The 22822-nt window shown below is 44.5% G+C and overlaps 1 pseudogene; it reads left to right on the top strand.

The window, feature by feature from the left end:
* The first annotated feature begins 209 nt into the window (after positions 1-209).
* LOC123405769 lies at positions 210-17880 on the top strand (annotated as a pseudogene).
* Positions 17881-22822: the final 4942 nt, after the last annotated feature.

The raw sequence follows: 22822 nt of genomic DNA, 5'->3' as shown, positions 1-22822 counted from the left end.
GAACCTGGCCCTTGAATTATCTAATCATAGTACTAATAACTTGTACGTATTTGCTTTCACACTGCACGCAACGGCACGCCCGCTCGCATTCCTCTGCCTTATAAATGCCCTGCAACTCATTGGCTTCCAAATCAGATCGCACCCCTCATTCGTAGTGCTCTGCTTCTACACACTTCATTCAACTGCCTCTACGCCTCTTCCTCGTGGAGATGGGGGCAACGGGGTGTGACGACGACGACGGGCCGGCGATCGGCATCGACCTCGGGACGACCTGCTCCTGCGTGGCCGTGTGTCGGCAGTCGCACAACCGCGTGGAGGTCATCGCCAACGACCAGGGCAACCTCACCACGCCGTCCTGCGTTGCCTTCGCCGACGCATGGAGGCTCATCGGCGACGCGGCTGTGAACCAGGCCGCCATGAACCCCGTCAACACCATCTTCGGTGAGAAGTGAACACAGAAATCTTACCTTCTAGAATTTCAATTATGTCCATCCTAAACATCTTTCTTTTATTTGGCTACCAAATGCTCAGCCTGCTGTCAGATAACTAACATTTCTTCCATTTTTCTGGTGATGAGGATCCCATCTTCTAGTCCCTCTCTTCATAATATAAGAGGGTTTTTAACACTAGAGTATGGAGGGAGTATATGATTACTTAGTTTCTTCTACCATGAATTGTATGCATATACTTACTTAGTTTCTTCTATCATGAATTGTCTGCATATGATTACTTAATTAGTTTCTTCTACTATCATGAATTGTCTGCATATACGTATATAGTATCTTCTGCCTGGTGCCAAGATGATAATAATACTCTTCCCTTTTGAAAACAAGAAAAAGTCTGGTTTCGAATTTTAGCAATGACGCCGGCTTCTCCATCACCGTATTATTAAATTCCCTTCCAACATCTTATCACTGAATTCCTGGATGCATGCCATAAGTCTGGTTTCGATTTGTTAGCAAGTATTTGTTTGTATCGCACGTTGGAATAAAACGGATGGAGAAGCCAGTGCATGCATCGAAGATTTCTTTGCAGGGGTGGTCTGGGTGTGCAAATTACTTAGGTTTTTTTACCATAATTTTGTCGACAAAACAAAAATAATAATTCTACCATCGTCTCAAATCTAAACCATAATTCGAATGCCTATTCCTGCTACAAAAAATGCACATTACTAAATCCACAATGAATGTATCCTCAATTCAGATGTGAAGCGACTTATCGGCCGGCATTTCAGCGACAAGTCAGTTCAAGGAGATATCAAGACGTGGCCTTTCAAAGTTGCCTCAGGTCCAAGCGACCGGCCGGTGATCGTGGTGCAATACAAGGACGAGGAGAAGCTGTTTGAGGCCGTGGAGATCTCGGCAATGGTTCTCAACAAGATGCGGGAGACCGCCGTGGCCTACCTCGGCACCGAGGTGAAGAATGCGGTCATTACGGTCCCAGTCTACTTCACCGATGCTCAGCGCCAAGCTACCATTGACGCCGGCACAATTGCTGGCCTGAACGTCATGCGCATCATCAGTGAGCCTTCTGCGGCCGCCGTCGCCTATGGGTTCGGCAAGATGACCGACAGTGAGGAAGTGAAGACTGTGCTGGTGTTTGATCTTGGTGGCGGTACCTTGGACGTCTCAATTGTCAACATCGATCCCGGTGTAGACATCGACATGGGCGTGTTTAAGGTAAAGGCTACGGCCGGTGACACCCACCTCGGCGGGGAGGATTTCAACAGCCTCATGGTGAAACACTTCGTGCGGGAGTTTCTTAAGAAGTACAAGACAGATGACATCAGGAACAACCCAAAGGCGCTTCGACGGCTTAGGACGGCATGTGAGAAGGCCAAGAGGATGCTGTCCATCACGAGTCAGGCCACCGTTGAGATTGACTCTCTCCACGACGGCATCGACTTCTACGGGGCCATCAGCCGCGCAAAGTTCGAGCAGCTCAACATGGAGCTCTTCCGCAAGTGCATCCAACACGTCAAGAAATGCCTCGGTGATGCCGATAGGGACAAGTCTCAGATCCACGACGTTGTGCTCGTAGGTGGCTCCAGCCGAATCCCCAAAGTGCGACAGCTGCTCCGGGAGCTCTTCGACGGGAAGGAGCTCTGCACGAGTATCAACCCCGATCAGGCCGTCGCCTACGGTGCCGCGGTACAGGCCTCCATCCTCAACGGCGACGACAATGAAGTTAGGGATGTCCTCCTGCTCGAGGTCACACCGCTCTCACTTGGTGTGAGGACGGAAGGTGGTTTCATGAGCGTGCTGATACCCAGGAACAGCACCATCCCTGTCAAGAAGGAGGATATTTACTCGACCTGCTCCGACAACCAGACTGTAGAAGTTAATCATGTTGCTCATGTAGGATTAGGAAAGAAAGCCAAACCGAGTCCTAGTAGTATTAGGATTCCTAGTCCTAGTCTATTTCCATAGTCCTTGTGGACGTGTATAAAAGACACCCTAGGGGTGTTGATTGTAACACCAGAAAAACGAAAAGCAATACAAAGCAAAGGCTCGACACGGGCCTTTAGCCATCAAATCCATCGATCAGTTTTATTCGTGTCGCTAGTTACGCAAGTTCCGTGAAGTAGCCGTCCGAAGCAAGAATCGCGTAGGCACGCCTGTACAGCTGCATACGCACGTTCAAAAGCCAACAATTGGTATCAGAGCCTCGACGATCTACGATCTACGATGACGGACAGCGACGCTGAGTCGGTCAAGTCCGGCAAAAGCGGTGCCAAGGCGAACAAGAACGGCGACAAGGTGAAGAAGGGCGTCAAGTCAGCAACCAGTGGTGGAGGAACGAGCGGCGCCAACGTCCAGGCGCATCGCAACATCCCCATCCAGTACCCGATGCTCACCGACGCCAACTATGGCGTGTGGGCGGTGAAGATGAAGATTATTCTCCGAACCCTTCGAGTGTGGCAGGCAATCACGGACGACGACGTCGATGACGAGTCCGATGAAGGTGCCATGGCCGCCATAGCCCAGTCCGTGCCGGATTCCGTGCTAATGACATTGGCGGAGTTCGAGACGGCAAGAGAGGCATGGAACGCACTCAAGAAGATGAGGATCGGAGAAGATCGCGTCACCAAGGCTCGGGCACAAGTGCTGAAGCGCCAATTTCACAAGTTGCAGATGGAGGAAACTGAATCGGTGAATGACTACGCCATGCGTCTTACTACGTTGGTGGAAGAGATCCGTGCGCTTGGTGCAAAGCTCGATGAGACCGAGATCGTGGAGAAAATTTTCGGTTCTGTCACTGATAAATTCACGTACATCATCGGCACGCTCGAGCAGCTTTACGACATCGACGACATGACCATAACGGAGGCGATCGGACGATTGCGGACATGGGAAGAGAATGCTCGTGGCTGTCGGAAAGGCAAAGGAGGAGGTAGTGACCAACTCATGTACTCGCGCATAGACTGGGAGGCCCCAAGTAGCAAAGGAAGGCGTGACGGTGGCGAAGGCTCAAGCAACACGAAGGGCGATGGACAAACCGGAAAAGGCAAAGGAAAAGGCAAACCACAAGGTCGTGGTAAGGCGGGCCAATCTAAAGAGCAGAAACCACGGAACTTGGACTTGTCCGAGGTCAAGTGCTATAACTGCAATAAGATGGGTCACTTTGCGAAGGATTGTCCAAAGCCTAACAAGCGGGAGATCAAGGCAAATTTGGCAAAGCAGGAAGACGAAGGTCCAGGTCTTCTGATGGCCGAAGTTTGTGATCTCGCTGAAACGGTGGTTGTAAAACCAAGCCGGAAGGTGCTACTTCATGAGGAAAAAGTGACACCAAAGTTATCCGGTGATCTGAACGTGTCGTGGTATCTCGACACGGGTGCCAGTAACCACATGACGGGGTGCAAGGAGAAATTCCTCGAGCTGGAATACGATGTTGAAGGCTCGGTCAAGTTCGGTGATGGTTCAGCTGTGGAGATTTGCGGGCAAGGATCTGTCCTCTTTGAGGGTCTCACAGGCGAACATCGCATACTCACCGAAGTGTACTACATCCCACGGCTGCGCAACAACATCATCTCTATTGGGAAGCTTGACGAGAATGGATGCAAGGTGAATATAGAGAGCGGAGTGGTGACGATCTTCGACAACCTCCGAAACGTGCTAGCTCGTGTTAATCGCACACGGAATAGGCTCTATATCCTCAACCTTCATCAATCTCAACCGGAGTGTTGGCTTGCCAAGAGTGATGATGATTCGTGGTTATGGCATGCTAGATTTGGACACGTTAACTTCTACGCCTTGAAGAAGATGTCAAAGATGCAGATGGTATCCGGGATGCCAGTTATCGACCATGTTGATCGAGTATGTGACGGGTGCTTGGTTGGAAAACAGCACCGCAGGCCATTCCCTGCTCAGTCTACCTATCGTGCAAGTGATGCACTCGAGCTGCTCCATGGTGATCTATGTGGCCCTATCGCCCCAGCAACTCACGCTGGAAAGAAGTATTTCTTCCTTGTGGTAGACGACTACTCGAGATATATGTGGGTCATTCTCCTACAATCTAAAGATGAGGCGTTTGAAGCGTTCAAGAAATTGAAGGCTGCAACAGAGATGGAACACAAGCTGAAGGTTCGCGCTCTACGGACAGATCGCGGCGGAGAGTTTACCTCGAATGAGTTCAACGACTACTGCGAGAAGATTGGCATAAAGAGGTTCCTCACGGCACCTTACACGCCGCAGCAGAATGGGGTCGTTGAAAGGCGCAATCGAACCGTTGTTGACATGGCAAGGAGTTTACTCAAGAGCAAGAACCTGCCAGGGACTTTTTGGGGAGAAGCTGTCTCGACGGCGGTCTATCTTCTCAACCGGGCTCCAACGAAGGCGGTGATCGGCAAGACTCCGTATGAAGCAATTTACGGACGTAAGCCGAATGTGTCTCATCTACGGACATTCGGGTGCGTGGCACATGTGAAGACGGCGGAGCCGCACCTCTCAAAGCTTGTCGATCGTAGCACCAAGATGGTGTTCATCGGATACGAGAGCAGTTCTGGCACCAAGGCATACCGTTTCTACGATCCACAAACCAAGCGTCTACGGATTTCACGCGACGTCGTGTTTGAAGAAAACCAAGCGTGGAATTGGAGCGCCGCAGCCGACGATGCTCCAAACAGTAACATATTTGCAGTTGAATTTCCAACTGATGATCATGCAGGGGAGGATGTCCAGGTGATTGGCAAGACACCCAACCAAGGTGACCACAATGGTAGTGATCATCATGGTGCCGACACCGACGATGACGCGCATAGGTCGCAAGGAGATAGCGACAACGCCGCGCACGACACAGGCGGAGATCTCGACGACAACATCAACAACGAGGCGCATAGTGACGACGACAATCAAGATGATGGTCACGGTCACGACGACTACGCCGACGACACGGATGTCGATGACACACCAAGGTCTCAGCCGTCTTCCTCAAGTGCATCAACACCGACACAATTTGTGTCGCCTCCTTCGCAAGCCACAACGGACTCCTCAGGGCCTCGTCGCTACAAGACCCTCAAGAAAGTCTACAAGTACACAAAGCCAGTTACGCTCGAGTACTCCGGACTATGTCTGTTCGGAGTTGAGGAGCCGGCGAACTTCGTAGAGGCGAGAAAAAGTCCTAGCTGGACGCACGTCATGGATGAGGAGATGAAGACAATTGAGAGCAATGGCACGTGGACTTTGGTAACCCGACCTCCAAACCAAAAGACGATAGGTTTGAAGTGGGTTTACAAGTTAAAGAAGGACACGGAGGGTGCCATTGTGAAGTACAAGGCAAGACTCGTTGCAAAGGGCCACGTTCAACGTCAAGGAGTTGACTATGATGAGGTGTTTGCACCGGTTGCTCGAATCGAGACGGTGAGAGTGCTCCTAGCTTTGGCAGCACAAGAGGATTGGAAGGTTCATCATATGGATGTTAAATCCGCTTTCCTCAACGGCGATCTCACAGAAGAAGTGTACGTGGAACAACCCCTCGGCTACGAGAAGAAAGGCGAAGAAGGGAAAGTTTACAAGCTCAAGAAGGCACTTTACGGGTTAAAGCAAGCGCCAAGAGCTTGGAACTCAAAGTTAGACCGAAGTCTGGTCTCGCTCGGGTTCAAGAGATGTCCCCTCGAGCACGCAGTCTATACAAAGAACTCCAAAGGCTCAAACCTGCTAGTTGGAGTTTATGTCGACGATCTGATTATCACCGGAGATAGCGTACAAGAAATTGAACGTTTCAAGGCGCAAATGAAGAACAAGTTTAGCATGAGTGATCTGGGATTACTCAGCCATTACTTGGGCATCGAAGTGAAGCAAAGCTCCGGAGAGATTTCCCTATGTCAATCGGCTTACGCGGTCAAGTTATTGGACAAGTGTGGCATGTCAGATTGCTACGCGACACAAGTTCCAATGGACCAACGTCACAAGTTGAGCAAGCGTAGCTCAAATCCGCCGGTGGACACCACAATGTATCGAAGCGTTGTGGGCAGCCTAAGATATTTGGTGCATACCCGACCTGACTTGGCTTATTCAGTCGGGATCGTGAGTCGTTTCATGGAGAATCCGACAACCGAGCACATGAGCGCGGTCAATCAAATCTTGCGCTATGTGAAAGGCACCATTAATCTTGGTTGCACGTACAGAAAGGGAAAGGAAGGATTGATCCTTCGTGGATATTCAGATAGCGACATGGCAGGTGATGTTGATGACCGAAAGAGCACAACGGGCATGGTTTTCTACCTTGGCCCGAATCCGATTAGCTGGAATTCTCAGAAGCAAAAGGTGGTGGCACTGTCTTCATGCGAGGCAGAATACATAGCGGCAAGCACGGCGGCTTGTCAAGCAGTGTGGCTGAGAAGACTCCTAGTCATTCTTGCAAAGCGGGAGGTGCAGAAGGTGTCACTGAAGATCGATAACCAAGCTGCAATCTCGTTGTGCAAAAATCCGGTTCATCACGAAAGGAGCAAGCACATAGATACCCGGTTCCACCATATCCGGGAGTGCATTGAAGAAGGGTTGATCGAGGTTCAACATGTGAACACGAAAGACCAACTTGCCGATATTCTCACCAAGTCCCTCGGTCGACAGAAGTTCATCGAGATGAGGAGAAAAGTCGGAGTGCAAGAAGTGAAGTCAAGCAACAAGATTAAGGAGGTGAATGTAGATGTTAATCATGTTGCTCATGTAGGATTAGGAAAGAAAGCCAAACCGAGTCCTAGTAGTATTAGGATTCCTAGTCCTAGTCTATTTCCATAGTCCCTTGTGGACGTGTATAAAAGACACCCTAGGGGTGTTGATTGTAACACCAGAAAAACGAAAAGCAATACAAAGCAAAGGCTCGACACGGGCCTTTAGCCATCAAATCCATCGATCAGTTTTATTCGTGTCGCTAGTTACGTAAGTTCCGTCAAGTAACCGGCCGAAGCAAGAATCGCGTAGGCACGCCTGTACAGCTGCATACGCACGTTCAAAAGCCAACACAGACCAACGTACTCATTCAGGTGTACCAGGGCGAGGGCGAGGAAACCAAGGACAACATTCTCCTCGGCAAGTTCACTCTCGGTGGCATCCCGCGAGCGCCCAGGGGCAAGCCAAAGATCAACGTCACATTTGAAATCAATGCAGACAGCATTCTGAAGGTAACAGCGGAGGACATGAGTACGCGAAATAACAAAAACATCACCATCACCAGTGACACGGGGCGGCTGACCGCGAAGGAGATCGAGCGGATGGTGCATGATGCCAACAAGTACAACTTAGAGGACGAGGAGGAAATGGAGGAACACGGAGACTCAGAATCGCTTCTAAACGAAAATGCTATGTGCATGAATTCTCTACGCACGCTCCCGGCATGAGCTAGCATATATATGGACAATAATCCTTTATCCTCCTCGCCTAGTTTATGTGCTTTCTGTTTGCTTTTGGAAGCATGGTTTAATCTATTATGTGGCCCTCCTCGCCTAGTTTATGTTATTTTTCAGTGATTTAACAAACAGAGAATGGTGCCAGTTCGATGTTTTTTTTTTGTTTCCTTTTTGTGGAAAATAATGCCTCTCTGCTGATTTCTCTGCTTGAATACTTTTCACCAGCACGTACCTTACATGGATGAGCGTAAGCTCATTGAATATACTAGCAAAAATGCCCGTGCGTTGCAACGGAAGAAAAACTATCAGGTTATGCATGTGTGATAGATATAAAAAAAAATATGAATCCAATGCAATAATGGCATAAGGATTTTTGAAATGTTATTTCACAAAGTATATCTGAGTGATGTCATGATGAGATAAGGCACTTTCAAAATGTAATTTCAAAAAACAAAATATGATGCTTATCATGGCTTGATTTGTTAAGGCGTCACAAAAAAATATTTTATGGCTGAGCAAACTGCAAAACACGAAAACCTTTTTTTATCCGACGCGAGGGGCTAAATAAAATCATAAAACGACCTCTAGAGGTTTCCTAATAAAACCTTTATGTAAGCGACAGTTAGTTTTGTTCATTATTAACATATGTGTTTTAATTTTTGCAAACATTTTCTAAAAGTTGATAGACATGTTATCCAAATTCCTGAATATGCTATGAATATAGGATCATTTTAAAAAATAATGAACATTTTTCTATTTCATGACAATTTATTTGAAATCATGATTTGTTTTATAATTTGTGAGCAATTTTTGAACTCGTGAACATTTTATGACTTGCCGAATATTTTTTAAACACACAAACAGTTTATCATTTTCCTACTACCAAAGAAAGATGAGACGAGACGGACTGTCAAAGGACGCAGCGGGACTACCAGGGGAAAGCCCGCCCCCGCTAACTAACATAGATATCTATTCTCGACGCGCATATTCGAGATTTAGAATCTCTTTCCGACCAGGCCAGGCCGAATCGGGCACCACTTGGGATGGGAATGGCTCAGCCCACATGCATCATTTGATGAAAGCACTCCAGTCCAGTCGCCTCCGATCAGTGGCTTGTCAACCACCGGACCGTAGCTCCTCACCAAATGCCCCTGCGTTGGGGCAACACAGCACATGACTAGTTCGCTCAAGGACCACACCCTCTCGAGAGCAGGATGCCGGCCGAGATGGAGCGCCAACCTAGACTTTCCTTGGGCTTGCCTTGCCCCAACATCTAAATAAAGGGCGAGCGCCGAAAAGGAAGCAGTGACGCCTTTTCGACTTTCAAATTGGTAACTCTTAAATTTTTTGTTCTTTTGAAATCTATAATTAATTTAGAAAAGAAAAAACCAAAACAGGAATAAAAAAATAAAGAAAAAAAATACTAAATAGGGTGCCCTGATCTGCACATGGGCCGGCTCGTGCATAAGAGTGGAAAAAAGGTCGTAAATGTGTTTGAATATCGGATCATTTGAAAAAATAATGAACATTTTTTATTTCATGACAATTTATTTGAAATTGTGATTTGTTTTATAATATGTGAGCAATTTTTGAACTCATGAACATTTTATGACTTGTCGAATATTTTGTAAATACACAAACAGTTTATCATATTTCTAATTTTTTCAAACTGATTTTTTTTTATTTTGAAATCTGCAATTAATTTAGAGAAGAAAAGACCAACACAGGAATAAAAAAATAAAGAAAAAAAAACTAAATAGGGTGCCCTGATCTGCACATGGGCCGGCTCATGCATAAGAGTGGAAAAAAGGTCGTAAAATGTGCTTTGAATATCAGATCATTTGAAAAAATCATGAACATTTTTTATTTCATGACAATTTATTTGAAATCGTGATTTGTTTTATAATATGTGAGCAATTTTTGAACTCATGAACATTTTATGACTTGTCGAATATTTTGTAAATATACAAACAGTTTATCATTTTTCTAATATTTTCAAACTGACAAATTTTTTTTTTTTTGTTCTTTTGAAATCTGGAATTAATTTAGAGAAGAAAAAACCAAAACAGGAATAAGAAAGTAAAGAAAAGAAATACTAAACAGGGTGCCCTGAGCTGCACATGGGCCGGCCCATGCAGAAAGGTGGTAAAAAAGAGGTGAGAACCAGGGATCGAACCCATGGTCTGTGGGTTGGAGGATTGCAGCTGTGTCCATCGCGCTACTCTTCTATTTCTTGTCTTTCTATATATCAGTTATTTGATAACATAACACGCGGCGGCGATTTCTGAAATCCAAAAAATGAGTCGTTTTTATACTTACGGGTGGCATTGGTGGGTAATTTTTACCAACTTTAGGATTAATTTTAATGCCGGACGACAGAAGCAATAGGTGCTTTATTATTAGGGAGAGACTAGAAAAAATGTCCGTATGTATGGTATATGTAATTGCAATGCTTTAAGATCTAAAGTAATACTGAAAATTCTATTATCCATAATATTCTCACGATAGGCATAAGTGATAATTGATTTCCATATTTAACAATTTATTGTCCACAATATTCACACGATAACCAAAATTTTAAAACAAAAGAGCTAGGGTGTTGCAAAAGGTACAAAATATAAATATATGCTTAAAAACTCAGGGGAAATTCTACTCAAAGAACTTTAGAAGTAACAAAAAACCAACGCAGGGCATCATTATTCAAACTATTTTTGTCGCAAAAATATATTTCCAGTTGATGTTTCAAGTTGCATGGTCTCTATCCTCCTCGGTGATGCCCACAAATTTTTGCATTAAGATGAAAATAGCAAAGTATGTTTTATTAACTAATGATAGCATATGCATAAGAGAATTTTTTTTGTATTGCTGATATATGTGTTTGCATTTGTAATCTAACTAAAGTCTTAATTTGGTGGTAGACATATTAGATAGCTCCATCGAAATCAATCAGTTTGTAAGTACATTCATACCAAATGTTCAAGGTTGCGTATCGGCATCAATATTCTTAAAAACATCATTAGCAAAGAAGTTTAAAATAATATGAAAATCAAAGCTAAGCCATTGGCTTATGTAAAGCTTGTATCAGCTAAATTGTACATTTTTCATACATCAAAAACTTTGTTATATACATGTTTAGTATTTTCCAATTTCATGTTCTACATTTTTCTAAATATATTTAGGTTTGACATTATCCAAATACATGATTATTTGATTAACATGTTTGAAAAAATATATATTTTATGTCTACTTCGTTCCATACACATATTATATTTATGTATACGTTTTCTTTTACATTGGAGATATTTTCTATGCATATTTAACATTTTCTATATGGATGATCAATATTTTTTAAAATAAGTGAAAACATATATTATTATTTTTCCATACAAATTGTCCATTTTTTGCATCTAATGAAAACTTTTTCCTATTCAAATTTGACATTTCTTTGATGCATGATTAACATTTTTAAAACTTTGTGTATGAGTGATTTTTATAAATAAAACATTCAAAGTTTATCAAAATAAAGCCAAAAGGAAAAAAAACAAAACGAATGTACAAGAAGTAAAAAAAGTAAGCGCTGAAGGTCGGCCCAATTGGGAAGCTAGTGAGCCTAAGGGAGAAATCGAAGAGAAAAAAGGGAGAATGAGAATCAAACCTGGGTCTATAGGGTGGAAGAGACACCATCCAACCAATTGGGATAGCCAAGCACTTGTGATAAAAGTGAGGACCACGTCTTCTTAATTAGAAGAATCGCGTGACTTAAGAAGCAAATCGTTTTTTTCACTTACCGGTGGCATAGGGGGTAAATTCATGCGAATTTTAGGGGTAATTTCCCTGATGGACGACCAGAAGTTAGCCCTGCTTTATTATTAGGTAGAGATAGTGGGAACCGAACCGGTACTAGAATATGATCAAACTTTTCTTAGTGATCATGTAACCAGCAAATACGAGGATACCATATAGAACCGACCAGTCATAATGCAAAAAGAAAAAAACAGAGAAGAGGGTAAAGAGTGGCATGATACAAGTTGATACAAGTTGGAATTATTCTATTTGTCATTTACCGACATTCTTTTACTCCTACTTTCACTTAATTGCATAATACGCAACAGTCTAGGCACGTTCACATAACCTTTATATTAAGATAGTCCTTAATTTTTTTTACTTAATCACATAATACACAACATTTTAGGCATGTTTACATTTATTTTGTACTTGATCGCTTGATCCACAACATTTTAGGCACATTTACATTCTGATTGATCTTTATCACGACAAGAAATATGTGGACTTGTAACCTTTTCATAGTAACCGTGGGTGAATTGGTTATAAATCTATGACAATTTCGAATCAAATAGCTGTAAGGCGTTTGGGATGGTCCAGACCCAAATAGCCACCCCAAGACTCAAACCACGATCCCTCCCTCCTAGCGAGCTTAACCACCACACCAACACGAAATTGCAGCTACTACAACGCGCCAGTCCTATTTGAGGTGTGGTGTTCAGTGTGCTTAGGCTTCGATGGAACAATGTCATCTCCTTTTTTCTCTTTTAAGATTTCCGTGTCAAGTAGGCCCATCCAGCAATAAAGATAGGATGCCCTCATATTCTACACCCAAATGTATTCCACGCATAATGAAAATAACAAGTATTTCACTATATCTCGGTATTAATCATTTTTTAAAGTTGATTAGGCATTTGCAAAAAGTTGATCACGTATTAGAAAAAGTCAATCAAGCATTTGAAAATTATATTAAACAAGTACTTCAAATACGTTAATCAAGCATTTCAAATATATATTAAACAAGTATTTAAAATATGTTAATTGGGCATTTGAAAATGCTAAAATATGAATAGAAAAAATTATGTTGACCAAGTATTAATAAAAATCAATCCTGTATTTCAAAAATATATAAAAAATATAGAAAAATATTGACTATGTATTCAAAAGATCTTAACCAAGCACTTGAAAAATGTTTAATATGTATAAATAAAATGTATCTCGTGTATACAAAATGTGTATAAAAATATACAACGTGCAGAATGTTGATCATGTATTTAGGAGTATGTTATTTTTTTATTTTTTATAATTCTTATGCCGATTTCAAAATACGGTGAAAACAAAAGGAATAATCACTCTTTGCTAGAGGTTGAATCTTGCTAAACTCTTAGTTACTTTTGTACCTGGAAATTAGTTTTGAAAAAAATCATAAACATACTATGACGCAGCTATAGTTAAAAGTTGACCTACATCCTATTGAATTAGCAGAAATTTGTCAACTTGATGAGAGGTAGATGGAAAGTTTTTCACACGCATTTACTTGGTTAATTTTATATAAAATGTGGTATAATATTTTTAAAATTGTTGTGGTCCAATTTTGCAGCAAATATTTGGTAGGTTCTTAAAATAAAACCCATTTTTGCAATCAAAAAATTGAAAACGTTTTTTTGTGAAAGAAAATGAAAACTTCCTTCGTCAGTCACTCCAAGATGCACACTTGTGGACGATATGAGATCATTTGTACAAATTATGCAATGAATTTGGTCATAACATTGGTCATTTGACTTGTAAGCGATTAATCTTCATACATGTTAGCTCATTTATGCAAACATTTTTTAAAGATATTTCATATGGCGTTGCCGAAATGTGGTCAAAATTTACTGTGTGACCGTTCATACCATGGGCTAAAATGATTCATAACTCTTGTTGGATCTTTGATGAAATGATAACTTTTCACTTCTTGATTTTTTTGAAATACGGACCACCTTTTAAATTATATGACCATTGAAAATAACACTAAACACTTATTCAAAAGACATGAGGAAATTACGTGAACACATAATGAAAATATTTATCCAAATATACCTTCCAGAACATTCTTCTTAAATAAAACAGGATAAAAACAACAACAATCAAAACAATGTGAGTGAGCATCAACTTTTTTTCTGAGAAATTAATACATGCAACCTTATTCAAATACAACAACCATTACAAGTATGATGCATTGGATCAAAGATCTAAGATAGTACAAATGAACTTCTAAGCCCCGGCTCATTAGCACCCGATGAAAAGAAATTTCATAAAAAATAATAAACAAATTTAACAAGTCTGAATTTATGTTCCATGAAAGATAAATTGGTGCGTGAGATGTAGCCTTCTATTTTGTGAACAATTGAACACATAACGTTAAGCGGCACCATACGCACACACCTATAGCCTCCGACTATAATTAGCTATTAAAAACTTTCCAAGGGACCAACCGAAATAACCTTTTGAACTTTGTATGTTTTGTGCCTTCGTGGTGTATAGAAGCATGCCTAAATGCAAATACAAAGCGACAACTATTGGACCTGATCCTCAAGTTATCTATTCCCTCCGTACGAAAATACTTATCGGAGAGAGGGAGGCCGCCGCACCTCTCCGTCGCCCATCGTGCAGGCGGTTGAGGGGACACAACCTTATGTCGTCGGTCCCCCTCATCCTACCCGCTCTCCCCTCCGTCACAGCCGGTGCTCGGCGTCGAGTTAAGCCCGCGCGTGCTGCGATGGCGGCGAAGGCATCGCCCTCTCACTCCGGGCTAGGGATGCGCGGGATCCCCGTTCTCGAGGATGACGCTTCGATCGATGGTGATGGCGTTGATATGGCCCATGGCGGCCTCCATCTGGAGCGCGATGGCATGGAGGCCGATCGGTGACCCAGTGGCGGTCGTGGCGGCAAACTGGCTATGTTCTGCCTGATTTGGGGCGGAGGGTCCTGGATCCAAGGCGACGAACTCTGGGTTGGCCTCCACGTCCAGCGTGGCGGGTCAGGTAGGCTATCGGGGGTTGGATCTGGTGGCCGGTGATCCTTCGGTTGGTTGGTGCGGCGACGTCCGATCTGGAGGGTTCCCCTTTCTCTTGCTGTCTCTCTCATCGTCCTGGTTGTTTACACTTGTAGGCTCCGGTAATGGTGAACCCTAGTGGTGTACCTTGGGTCCGAGGGAAACCTTGGCTGATCTGGTCGGCCTAGTGGCGGCATCGCCCATGAGCGTCGCTTTCCTTCATGAAGGCACAGCTAAGGGCCCAATCTACCCACCCCGATCTCCTACCGGATGAATACCTTCAATCCTCTTTGGATTTGGCGGTTCTATTCGCCTCGTGACCTTCTGGAGGTGTCGTCAGAGGCCTTGGGGCTCGGTGGCGGCGGCGGCCTTTGTGCATGCGCCGGACCGGCGTGTGCCCCATATTCGGCAAGTGGCTTGGTTGGAGTCTCGCGTCTTAGATGTTAGGCTTGAATGTAAGGTATGTTTGGTATTAACCCCAAACTATCAGCATCCCTTCATCAACTAGATAGGAGTAGCAAGACATGTTGCCTAGACGGTGATTTTAAATTTACAACTGTATTTTTTATAAGTTTTTTATGAATAATTAATAAAGTGGTTGCATGCATTGATCAATACAAAATCCGGGATCTTCCTCCTTTTTCCAAAAAATATTTTGCAATTCTAGATATATCCATTTTAATTTATTTCTCCAACAAGTATTTTATGGTAACCCGTTTGCTTTCACACTCGAGGGCTCGAGGCAACGGCATGCCCGCTCGCCTTCCTCTGCGTTATAAATGCCCTCCACCCCCTTGCCTTCCCAATCACATCGCACCCCTCTTTCCCAGCGCTGCTTCTGCACACTCCATTCCCCCTGCCTCTTCCGCTCTACGCCGTGGAGATGCGGGTCACGGAGTGGGACGACGGGCCGGCGATCGGCATCGACCTCGGGACGACCTACTCCTGCGTGGCCGTGTGGCGGCAGTCGCACAACCGCGTGGAGGTCATCGCCAACGACCAGGGCAACCTCACCACGCCGTCCTGCGTTGCCTTCACCGACGCATGGAGGCTCATCGGCGACGCGGCTGTGAACCAGGCCGCCATGAACCCCGTCAACACCATCTTCGGTGAGATTAGGCCGGCATCTTACCCTATGTACTCCTTGATGCATAGCATAACTGCTTCATCTCACGCCAGTGGGGCAGAATTTTAATTATGTTTATGCTAAGAGCTTCTTCTCTTGCGATACCAAATGATTTGTGCGATGCCAGATCTTTTTTTGTGTGTGGGTAATCGCTGCCGCTATCGGCTGCCAGATCTTTGACTATTTTTCGGGAGCGGTTTCTATTTGAATTTTTTGTTTTTCCAGCAATGCTTTGCGCATTGGGATTTATTCAGTTTCGGCTATGGTAAACAATCCCTTCCAACTTCTTATCATTGAATTCATATGGAAGATGCACTTATTGTGTGTTTATGTGATACATGTATACCATAATTGATCTGCAGAGGGAACTACTCATCAACTATTAAAATTTGCATATGTTATATATATGTCCCATAGTCTGCAGAGAAACTAAAAATTGCATGCCCATTTTTTTGCAGGTTTATTTATTATCCTCTTGCTACAAAAAATTTAGACAACGAAATCCTATATATTATTTTCAGATGTGAAGCGACTTATCGGCCGGCCTTTCAGCGACGCATCGGTGCAAGGAGACATCAGGACATGCACGTGGCCATTCAAAGTTGTCTCCGGTCCTAGCGACCGGCCCATGATCGTTGTGCAATACATGGGCGAGGAGAAGCGATTTGAGGCAGAGGAGATTTCGGCCATGGTGCTTGGCAAGATGCGGGACACCGCCGAGGCCTACCTTGGCATGGAGGTGAAGAAAGCGGTCATTACCGTTCCGGTCTACTTCACCGATTCCCAGCGGCAAGCCACCATTGATGCTGGCACCATCGCCGGACTCGATGTCATGCGCATCATCAACGAGCCCTCTGCCGCTGCCCTTGCCTATGGTTTGGGCAAGATGTCACCCAGTGACGATGTCAAGACGGTGCTTGTGTTTGATCTCGGTGGCGGTACCTTGGACGTCTCCATTGTCAAAGTTGATCCGGGTGCCGACATTGACATGGGCGTGTTTGAAGTCATGGCGGCAGCTGGTGACACCCACCTTGGCGGGGAGGATTTTTCGTGAGAGAGTTTCTCAAGAAGTACACGAAGAATGACATCAGGAAGAACGCAAAGGCGCTTCGCCGGCTCAGGACAGCCTGCGAGAAGGCCAAGAGAATGCTCTCCAGTGCATCACAGGCAACCGTTGAGATCGACTCGCTTCACGATGGCATTGACTTCTACGGGGTCATCACGCGGACAAAGTTCGAAGAGCTCAACATGGACCTCTTCCGCAAGTGCATTGGACATGTGGAGAAGTGCCTCAGCGAGGCTAAGATGGACAAGTCTATGATGGACGACGTCGTGCTCGTGGGAGGCTCCTCCCGGATATCAAAAGTGCAAGAGCTTATCCGGGACTTCTTCGACGGGAAAGAGCTCTGCACTAGCATCAACCCGGACGAGGCCGTCGCCTACGGTGCCGCCGTACAGGCGGCGCTCCTCAACGGCGAGGGCTGTAAGGATGTGCGGGACGTCGTCCTGTTCGAGGTCACACCACTCTCTCTTGGGGTGAAGACGAAAGGTGGTTTTATGAGCGTGCTTATCCCGAGGACCACTACCATCCCGGTCAAGAAGGAGGACATCTACACGACTTGCTCCGACAACCAGACCAGTGTGCTCATTCAGGTGTACCAGGGCGAAGGATCGGAAACCAAAGACAATATCCTCCTCGGGAAGTTCACTCTCGGCGGAATCCGCCGAGCACCCAGCGGCGAGCCGAAGATCAATGTCACATTTGAAATAGACGCTGACAGCATTCTGCAGGTAACGGCGAAGGACATGGGTACGGGCAAGGAGAGGAAGATCACTATCACCAGTGACAAGGGACGGCTGAGCGCGGAGGAGATCGAGCGGATGGTGCGTGATGCCAACAAGTACAATTCAGAAGACAAGGAGAAAATTGAGAAAAGCGGAGGCGTATGGCTGGCCCAGGCTCGAGGAGGCCGGGTGCTTGATCCTTGTGTTGCAGAACCAGAATTCATGCTGTCCCTGCTTGGACGTTGGGCACGTGCTCGACATGGGTACGGAACCATGCATGACTTGAGTTTTCTTTTGGATTGAACCTTTGGGCCGATCGTAACTTGCTGTTTATCATTTTCATTCCCTGGCAATGAATTTCGGAGCTGGCAGCTGGGAGCTCCTAATTCAAAAGAACATACCTATTATTATGGTCATTGTGATTTCAAAAACAAATTGGTGGCAGTTCGATGTCTTCTCTCTGCTTCCTGTACTGTCACTCTTCTGTACGATTAACTCAGGATGTAGAAAGCATATACCTCTACATGAAAGAGTCTAAGCTCATCAGGATCTATAGATGTATAATTATATGCAACAACGTGAAACTCATCACGCAACCAGCACTGGAATTAGATCAAACATCTAACAAATCATCATGTAATCATCAGGTCTGATTTGATTGAACATTTCGTTCGATATTTACACAGCTGGTACGTACCACAAAATCTATGTGCGCCCTCTAGATATCTCCCTAAATATTATGGTCTGAAAACAGAGATACCAGTGTCGATGTTACATAGTGACATTTGCCTTTCCAGCCCTAAGCAGTACGCGCAATTTTTGGTTTAAATTTGTACAACGAAAAAGTTACAAACAACAACCTAATTCTTATTTGATAAAAAAAATTGTTTCATGTTGGCCAAACTGAAAGTAGAGTTGCTTGCTCCACTTAGGCATACTAACCGATCCCTTATATTTTAACTCCTCAAGCGTGCTCTACTTCGGTTTCCCTTAGACGCGATAAAGGTCATAACCATGATTGGATCGGATCATGTGCCAGTGTTACTCTCATCTTCGGACGAGTGGCGACGACCGACCCCCTTCTATACATTTGAATCCTTCTGGTTGCAACCCTAGATTCATGGAGGCGGTTAGATCCCACCGGACGGAAGCCAAGGAGGAGCCCCACCGGCTTATGTCGATGATGGATGCCTGGCGTTTTCTGGCCAAACGATCCCGTCAGTTCATGAAGGGGTGGGGTGCCAATGTTGGGAGGGATCTCAAAGTACGGAAAGGTAGTCTACTGTCTGAGATCCGTGTGAGATCTAGGCCCTTGACCTTAGAGCCGATGGGGTGGGCTTCTCTCCGGACGAATGGGCCTTGCGCTACAACCTTGAGGATGAGCTTCTCGAGATCTAGTACAAGTAGGAGGCTACTAGCTTCAACGCGGATCCATGAATTGGATTTTATTTAGGGATGCCAACACGGCATACTTCCAAGCTATAGCCAATGTTCTCAGTGTAGATGCACTGTCCAGCTTCTTTGGGAGGGTGATCGACTGATTCCAGATCCTGATGACATTCGATCTCTAGGCGGTGCTAAGGGGTGGCATCACCCTCGCCGACAAAATTTTCTCGTTTAATCAAAAGGTATCGCTCGAGGAGAATAACCTACTGTTTTCCCCCTTTGCCGAGAAACAGATGGTAGCCATTATCGAAAGCATGAACTCGACTTTGGCCCCTAGACCGGATGGTCTGCTGGTGCACTTCTTCTAGATCTTTTGGTCGACTATCAAGGAGTACGTCCTCGGCCTATTCAACAAGTTCTTTCGGGGCATTTTGGATCTTTCCCGGCTAAATCATGAGACTATCTCACGGATCCCCAAGGTGGTTGGTGCCTCGGACATTTGGCAGTTTCGTCCCATAACAATCATTATTGTTATCTTTCGAATCCTCACAAAGGTGTACGCCAGTAAGGCGGCCCTAATTTCCCATGGGATCACTCGTCCAAACCAGTCCGTTGTAATCAAGGCACCCTTCATTCTTGATGGGATCTTAGTGTTCCATCAAGTTATCAATGAGGTGAAGATAAAGAAGCTCAAAGTTGTATTCCTTAAGATTACCTTCCATAAAGCCTACCATACATTTGACTGGCCTTTCCTCCGAGTGGTACTCCTTAGGAAAGGCTTTGATCCGACTTGGATTGCAAGAGTCTTCAACTAGTTTCCTCGGGCCGCATGGCGGTCAACATTAATGTGCAAATCGGCCCCTACTTGCAGAGCTCTAAAGGAGTTCGCCAGGGGACCCTATGTCCCCTTTCTTGTCTAACCTTGTGGTGGATGCCCTCATAGCCATCCTTGATGCGGTCAAAGCGGCTAGTCATGTTCATCGTATTTTCCCACATCTCCTTGGCAGGGGTGGGATAACCCACCTACACTATGCTCATGACATCATTTTAATGGTGGAGGGCTCGGATGAGGATATCCTGCACTTAAAGTTCCTCCTAGTATGCTTCCAAGAGATGTCCGACCTGACAATCACCTTTTTTAAGAGTGAGGTTATGGTCATGGGTTACTTAGAAGAAGAGAAGCACCGGATTGTGAGCCGGCTCAAGTGTCGATTAGGTTTCTTTCCCATGGCTTATCTTGGTATGTCGATTAGTGATTCATGTATCTTGTAAAAATACCTTCACCAATAGTCACCAAGGTCCAACATGAAGTAGAAACTTGGCAAGGATGATGGCTCTCCAAAGCGGCGAGGTTAGTGCTCAACTACTCTTCCATGACCACCATCTTGATGTATTTGATGGTATTCCATAGTTTACATGAATCCCTTCACCACGATATCGCCATACACCAGTCCCAGTTCTTTTGGGTGGGTAAGGGTGATAAACATAAGTATCATATGGTTAAATGGTCTGAGATCTGTAATCCCAAAGATTAATGAGGATTGGGGGGGGGGGGCATTTCCTTAAAATGCATGAACATCTACCTTCTCTCCAAATGGCTATGGAGGTCGCGGAAGAAGGTGGGATGTGGCTGGATATCCTTCGTGCAAAGTACTTATGAGGCCAGCCTCTCGCATTTGCGCAGCGCTCGAGAGGATCCTAATTATGGCCATATATAACCTGCTCCTCCGCATACTCCGTATTGGCTCCTCCATCATGGTAGGGTCTCGTGTTAGCACCCAATTCTCGCTAGACCGTTGGTCCGGCCTGCGACCGTTCGCCTCGCGCTTCCTGTTTCTATTCAGCATACGCACCACACCTTATATATTAGTGGATGCTGCGCTTTCAACCTCGCCTTCAAATGCACTTTTGGTCTCTTGGAACGGGACCAATGGGTGGAGCTCCTTCAATGTGTAGCTCTACATACACCCTCCCTCGAAAATGACTCCATCTTGTGGCACCTGGAGCTGAATGGTCATTTTCAACTAGATTCTTATATAAGGCCATTGCAGCCAATACCAGATGAGAGGAATTAAATCTCCTTTGGGAGATGAAGTTGCCTACGAAGTTTAGGATACTCCTTCGGCAATTGGTTTGGAGGAGAGGTGCTAAAGCGTAATGGACCTAGTAACAGGACTTTTCCCCTTTGTGAGAATCCAGAAAATTTCAACCACATTTTCTTCACTTGCCCCTGGACGCAGTTTCTATGGAGTCGACTTAGGGAGGTAGTGGGTGGAAGTTGGTGCCAGAAAAACCTCCCGGATATATACCGGAATGTCCTTAGTTTCCACCTCCCTCAGACCTACCCTTTGGCTAATTGTGGGTGCTCTTGTATGGATGATATGGAACATCCATAATAACTTGGTGATTGAACGTGTGACCCGTTGTGTGAGGATGGTGAGCTTTACAAAATGTGTGGTTTCTTACAACTCTCGAGACCGCTTAGCAGGTGGCTGACTTGTGACAACATTGGTTGGATTTTTTTTTGCTCATCCAACTCCACCGTGACCTCCCAATCGAGACTAGATTTTTTGCTCTATGTTCGTAGGGGTGTGTTGTGATCTTCCCCGAGCTAGACTTATTTCTACCTTTTTCCCCCACTTTGGCTTCGATGCCTTTGTTGTTGTTATTTTGAACATAACTGGTTCTCCTGTTTGGTGGCTGCTTTATAATATAAATCGATGGTAACCCTTTTTCATCATACACCATTTATCCTTTAACTCTTCACATTTGCTCCTCTACAAAATAGCGATTCCTAGTCGATCCCTTAAACTAAACGCCCTAAAATATATAGCCAAATTTATATACTTTTGCACCATCGAGTGAAACTACACGAATCAATTCCTTCATTAAAGGATATTTCACATACTTCATAGTACCTCACTAAGATAATTGGTCCAAAGAAAACTACAAGAAAGGAGAAATTTTAACATGGTCCCTCATACCTCCTATTTTTACATGGGAGGTTAGAAGGTAAGAGTTAATCAGATCCAATACTAATTGAAATCAACAAATGAAGTCTATTACACATTTGAAAATAGGAGGTAAGAAGGACCATGTTAAAAATCTCACAAGAAAGGTTATACATTTCAATAGAAGTACGACTTACTTCCATGCTCCTATAAGTCACATCAATACTTTCTCCATCTCCTTATGTTCATTGCCTACATTGTCTCTCTTCTATGTTGACTTCAATAGCATGTAAACTAGATTATTCTTTTCCTTCTTAAACTTGAATATTGCATCCTTTATAGTCTGATATCTAGCAACTAGTGCACTAAACCTAGTAGATTCCCCTTGATCAATAGATGCGAGCATAGATGGGCAGTGGAAGTGACAAAAACAATAAGCTAGTTCTTCGTAGGCATTTCAGCAAACACCTTGTGTGCATGTAGGAATTCTGAACCATATCATGAAATTCACAAGCACCAAGTTATTCAATGTTTACCACATCAATATACTTGCAAGATCGGCTCACTACAACATCAATGTAAGTCATGCCTCCATTGTCAACACAAAGTCATACCAAACTTGAGACATAAGTACCAATAGCAAGCAAGCACTTCAGCAACAACCAATATGACAAGAGAAGCACCAAAACAAGGCGAGACACAAGATTTACATGGAAACCCTCTCTAGGAAAAAAAACCATGGGAGACAGCGAGAAATCTTCACTATAGAGATGAATTTGGTACAAGGTGGAAGCCAACAAGGAGGAGAGGCTCCAAATCCCCAATTTAAGCACTCAAATTTTGGGTGGACTTTGGGATGAATTGGCCTCACTTCTCTCACTAGCCCTAGAGCTCTCTCAAGAACAGAA

Source organism: Hordeum vulgare, chromosome 6H (genome assembly GCF_904849725.1).
Source record: "Hordeum vulgare subsp. vulgare chromosome 6H, MorexV3_pseudomolecules_assembly, whole genome shotgun sequence".
Taxonomy (NCBI): domain Eukaryota; kingdom Viridiplantae; phylum Streptophyta; class Magnoliopsida; order Poales; family Poaceae; genus Hordeum; species Hordeum vulgare.
The sequence above is the reverse complement of the archived record's forward strand: the minus strand, read 5'-3'. Positions and strand labels throughout refer to the sequence as shown.